Here is a 6,000-nt window from a genome sequence, read left to right as displayed (position 1 = left end):
CTGCAGCACAGATAATGTGGCAAGGAGCTGAAGGTCTGAAATCTCAAATCATTAAGGTCATACAAAGGTGAAAAGCACTTAAAGGACTGAAAAAGAGGTGAGAAAGATAAGATGCATCCCAATGTACCAAAAATATTGCAGGATTCCAGTAATGTAAATAAATTGTTTTCATTATAGGCCATACCATTTTGTGGGGTGCTTCAGAAACCCACTGATCTGACATAACTTGAGAGAAGTCTCCTGTTACTTCCCACTATGATTCATCGTTGCAGAAACAGTGCAATATAATCGCTGAGTCTTTTTCCCTTCCAACTATGCTTTTCCCAGCTGAGCACTGGTAACTTTCTCAGTACTAGCACTCTTTTCATTATTGCAGTTGCTAAGGAGGAGAAAAACAAAGACTTCAGCTAAATCTATAGCATATACCCCCCACCATCTTAAAGCAAATTTAGGGCTGGTGTTGGAATCATGCCTAGCATTACCACAACCTACTCTGCACCATGTAAAGACACAGTGGACAACAGCATGAGACAACAGAAGCAGCAGTGTGGGCTGGTGGAACTGACAGTACATACTAGTACGTGATTGCTTTATGGTCAAAGAGCAGACTTTTTTGAACTGCATTTTTCTGGTGATGGAGAAGGGGGCAGCAAGGCAGCAGAAATAGCATAGCCACTAAGACCTGTAAGAGCTAAACATCCAGAGCAGCAAGCATGCATGCTTTGATTATTTCTGATTCTTTCTGCAGCTGGTCAGCTCTGTAACATAAAATCATTTAAACTTACAACCATATGAAATAATAAATAACCCTGCAAAAATGGTAGTGAGAATTCACACAAGGCTTAAGAGCTTTTGAAGGATCAAACAGAAATGTAAAAAAGAACATAGTCTCAGGAAGTTTCCTTTTTCGTGTTGTGGTTGTCATGGGAAAAAAAGATACATATTTAAAGACTTCTCTCCATTTGGATATTTTTATTACATAGCCTGTGTCATATAGGTTTGTCTTTTCTTAGCATATACTACTGCTTCTGGATACCTGAAACAGATGTCCTGAAGTCAGTACTTCCTATCTGAAGAAGGAACTCTGTTAGGCAAGAGGTAGTTTCCTTGCTCTTCCATCTGTACTTCAACTTTTAGTGACAATTACAAGATAATATGCCAGATAATATTTTTCATGCTGCCATCACTGCTTCCTTCTTGCTGTCTCATCAGGGCTGGCCTTAGGTTGTACAGGGCTCTACATGCCAGTATCACATACAAGCTGATTATCTGACTCCTTCCTCAATTATGATTAAGTCAATATAATCAGCCAGCATGAGGGAACTATGCAGGCGTTGCCTCCTTTCTGGAGACAGAAAGACACTGGAGTTTTTCTCCCCCAGGCAAGATTGAGAAGTGCGAGATGTTATTTGTGATGAAATTCAGAGCCACACAAAACTTGCCTGGTTTCAGATTTCATTACCCCCACAGTAGAAAGGTTTGGCAAGGTAAGAGATCCTCCACCAATTAAGGACATATAACATCAAGAATTCAGGAAGTTTCCAGCATGCAGCAAGGTGAGAAGTTGCAGTTTCAGTCAAGTCTTCTGCTGAGATTTGTTCAAGTTCTGAAGTCCTACAGGACTTTGCTCATGGGCCAAGAAGCTGCCAAGCAACTACACATGCCCCAACAAAAGTAAATAGACCCATTTCAGCTTTGCAAATGGTCGTAGGTAACAGAACAGCTAGGAATGCTGTGTTCCTTCTTGGTCCTGCGATATCAGTCTTACAATCAAAGTAAGACTGGTGCACTCTCAGAAGGAGGCTCAGAACAGGATGATAGCAACTCCCCCACACTAAGGATGCACCATTTTCAACGGTGGTGACCATGTTCTAAGTCTCAGCCACCACCGATGACTTCAGGAAGAACTGTTCATGCTGTTACGTTGAATTTGATCCCCACTACATTTGACATAAGTTCCAAGACTCATAACTACATATTTGGTTGAAACTCACATCTCCCAAAGCCCTTTCTTGAGCAACGTCCCATGACACATGAGATTGCCCCCACTCTATAAGCTCTTTTGAGACAAGCTCTACACATATCCTAGGTAAGTCATTAAAGGCTGTACATTGCAGGAAGCATAAAAAAGCAGAAGCATGAATTTAAGCCTTTAACTGTTCAGTGATCCTTGCATGACTTTGTCCAGATTTTTTTTTCCAGGGCGGGGACTATGGGGGGCGTGGAGGGAGGTGGGGGCTGGCTTTAGGAAGGGAAGATCCTTCTCCAGAAGGGTTCTTTTATCTGCTTAAAATTTATGCGAGCTTTTACAGTAACACACTCAAGCTTTGCACCCTGACAGCAAATTGTAGCATCTGTATGGCTTTTCACACATTCTTGAAACAATGGCTCTCTCTACTGGTGCCTTAACATCCTATACCACAGGCCAGCTCTGCAGAGAAAAACACTGAATACCCACAGCACAATGGCTTGCTTTTCTCAGGGAAAGTTCTGCTTCTTCCTCTCCAGGCCTGAGGTTCATTCTTTTAGTAGGTGTTTCCCAAGTACTGTCCTTAAATATACATTGGAAAGACAATGTTCTACTGCTAAAGAATTGCTTACTTCTACAGTTTAATCTCTTGCATTTTCAGCTGATGATAGCAAGAAAATTGTTTCCTGGGGCTTTGTCAGGAAAAGAGATCGCTATTTACAGGTGCCCTTGCCTTTTTTATTATTAATTTACCCAACAGTTGAAGTCTGATAATTGACAGCACCACAGTGTTGATCTAGCAGCTTCAGTCTGGCTCATAGGTCACCTGTAAAATTTTATTTTAATTTAAAAAACAATCCCTTTACTACTGCTGCCTGACAAGGTTTCAGGAGATCTTTTAACCAACCTTATCATTTGAAGGCTCAATACTGGTTCAGAGGTTTGGAAGTACAACCGAACCTCAAGCCTTCAGTTCTAAAATACTACCTAAAAGCACCCAAAAAGGGGGGAATCCTTCCCCCTCAGCCATGTTATTGTCATTTTTGCATCTAGAAAGTCTTCAACCTTAAACCTAAGTTCAGAGAGTTACTTTGTTTTTTTGCTTTGTCCCTCAATTCCCAACTAGTTTGAGCATGTATCCAGTAGTCTTTCTTCTTTGATCCTTATTAAGACACATTAAATAATTCTTTTTACCACCCTATACACTGAGAAAGAATATATTCGATAGGATTATAAGAAATCCATAACTCAAGCCAGAAGAGAATGCAACATCAAGTTCCAAATTTCTCATGGGGTGAAGGAGTTGAACACAATCACTATTTTATTCTTCCAGCGTCTAATTTAGAACTAAAGCTATTGTCTCATCCTATGGTTTGGCTGCTTACTTAGTGAGACCAATGGCACTGAACCACAGCTGCAGCACAGATGTTCAGCAAAGAAAACTGTTCTGCACAAATCTGAGCCTGGCCTAACCTGACCAAGAGTTGATCTTCACTTTTGCAGATGCAGACAAGGGTATGGACAAAAAACCTGAATGCAGCATTACACAAGCGGAAACCTGCTTTGACCATACAACAAGCTTTAGTAAAGAGATATAAGCTTACACAGAAACAGCAAGTTTTCAAATTTTAACTTCCATTTCTGAAAGCAAGACTCAGAGTAGGTTTCCACTTCCTTTGTTTCTATTTTGGTTGGGCATCTTAATTACATTATTGTCTACCACATTGTCTAACACAGTGAAGCATCCAAGTGGAATATTGCAGCAGTCCTACCCCAATAATAGATGCCTCTAAGGCCCATATTCATAGTGAGAAAGGACAGTCCATTGCCTCCTATTTATACAGTCAGAGACGGATCCCCTGTCAGAGTTCTCAGATTAAAACATTTGACTGCTTCAGCATCTAAGTGCTTTTAGGGTGCTTTGATGAGACCTTCTAAAACTAGGACTGAGAAAAAAAAATAAAAGGCTACATGAATTTTACTGCTCAGGTGTAAATCACTTCACTCAGGTTAAACACATAAGCATACACCGCAGTCTACACAGACTCTAGAGGACAACTGATGAGTTATACAGAAAATAACCGGAACATACCAGAAACAAGCTGCATGGTGGGACCGCAGAAAACTTCATCAGATAGTTAAGTTCTGCATGCTTTGTGCTACTTGAATGATACAAGACAACTATAAATTATATTTAAACAGCCAGTTAAGCCAGGTTTATGACTCTTCTGCATAGTGATGTGACACTAAGTATGAGGGACTCTAGAAACACAGGGAGAAGACAAACTTAACAGAGATGGTTTCTACAACTCTCTATATAGGCCTGGACAGGTTTGTCAGCATTTATTTACAATAGGTGTCCAAGGAGACCATCTTCATTGGAATTTATACCAAATGGCCTCAAAGCAGAATCAGTTTTAAAACTAAAATGAAAATAAAATTCAAATATCCAACTAGGAGTAAGAAAGATTTTTTTTGCCTGCTGTCTCACCCTAGTAAGTAAAATAAGATGTTTTATACAGAACTTGTGTTAAGCCAAACGTAATAGTTACTACATTCCATGCTGAGAACAAAAATTTGTCATCTTAGGAATTTTACACTAAGCAAGAAGAGCAATACACTATGACAGTGCTAACTCTTTCATACAAAATCCTTACATTCAGGTCACACCTCTCAATCAACTGCCTGCTCTAGACCAATTAATCCTAAGAAAAGAAGCAAAATCAAGCCTGTCATTTTTCTTTTAATTATGCTATTGATTTACAAATGCATCTGCTAGAGCCATATTCAGGAAATATACTCCAAACAGGACATTTCTAGAGAACTTATCTAATTAAATGTGAAATGTCATTATTTGTACTTTGACCTTTAGAGGAACCGAGCACTTACTGCTGCTGCTAAAGTCACTGGAAGGTATGGATTCATATCACTCCTAAATATAAAAATAAAAATCAGGCCATGAGCTTCTAAAATACTTCAGGATCTTTGGATGATAAATGTTACAGAAATGAAACTATATTAAAATATTCACCATTGCTAAATATGCAAGGCACATATAAATGAGTCTTTGGATCTTCATTGCAGCATAAGAGAGAACGGGACTCGCTTTCCTCAGTAATGAGGAGACAAGTGATCACCAAGGAGAGTAGAAGCTACCTCTTAGGGCCACTACAATTATGTGAGTTGTTCATTATATAGTACTGACAAATTATTCTGAAGAGTTTCAGGGCCTACTGATGTGCAAAAAATGGTGAGAGGTTAAGGCAGGAATGAAATCAAACCTCAAGGTTTTCCTACACCTTCCCAAACTTTTTTCTTTTAAACTGGAATAAAGTATAAATTTTGATGGTTAATTTTATTGTCGTTCTCTCCCATCTCCCTTTTTTTTTTTAAAGACAGAAAATATAGCCTGAATCTGGGTCAAGAGTTTTGAAACCTCCCAGTCATCAGGAAATGCAGAAGGGGACATTGGGAGTAAAAACAAGTAACTCTGAAAAGCAGTATGCAAGAGAAGAAACTTCCCAATAAACAGAGAGCAGCAAAAAAATACAGTTGGCAGCAGCTTTGATATTGTAATTCCTATGGCAGGAAAACTTCCTGCCTCTTCTCCTGGAATGTCTTTGACTATATACTTATGTTAGAGACTGGTTTTACTCATGGTTACGACACCAAATGCAATGCAGTAAGTGCTTCTGGCTTATAGTACAGATTCTGTCTGCTCTGTACCATCAGGATAAACTTAAGGTGGCAAAACAATCATTCATTTCCAGATGAAACTGTATATAGCCAGCTGCTAAGTGACATGTATGTACGTATAAGTACAAACACTACTGGTTAATGGTAGGACATCATTCTTCCTTATAACCCCTCCCTAGGCCAGCAGCACTGAAAAAATACAGCTGGAGTAGCAGAGGACAAGTTCTGGCTCAAAGTACATTCTGAGATCTCATATATTTTCCCTCACTGGTCCAACAACTGGTCTTAGGGTGAAATGAAACAGGAGGGCCCCAGTGCACAGTAAACAGGAAATG

The sequence above is a fragment of the Phalacrocorax carbo genome, chromosome 5 (assembly GCF_963921805.1).
Source record: "Phalacrocorax carbo chromosome 5, bPhaCar2.1, whole genome shotgun sequence".
NCBI classification, from domain to species: Eukaryota; Metazoa; Chordata; class Aves; order Suliformes; family Phalacrocoracidae; genus Phalacrocorax; species Phalacrocorax carbo.
This window is presented reverse-complemented; position numbering follows the sequence as displayed.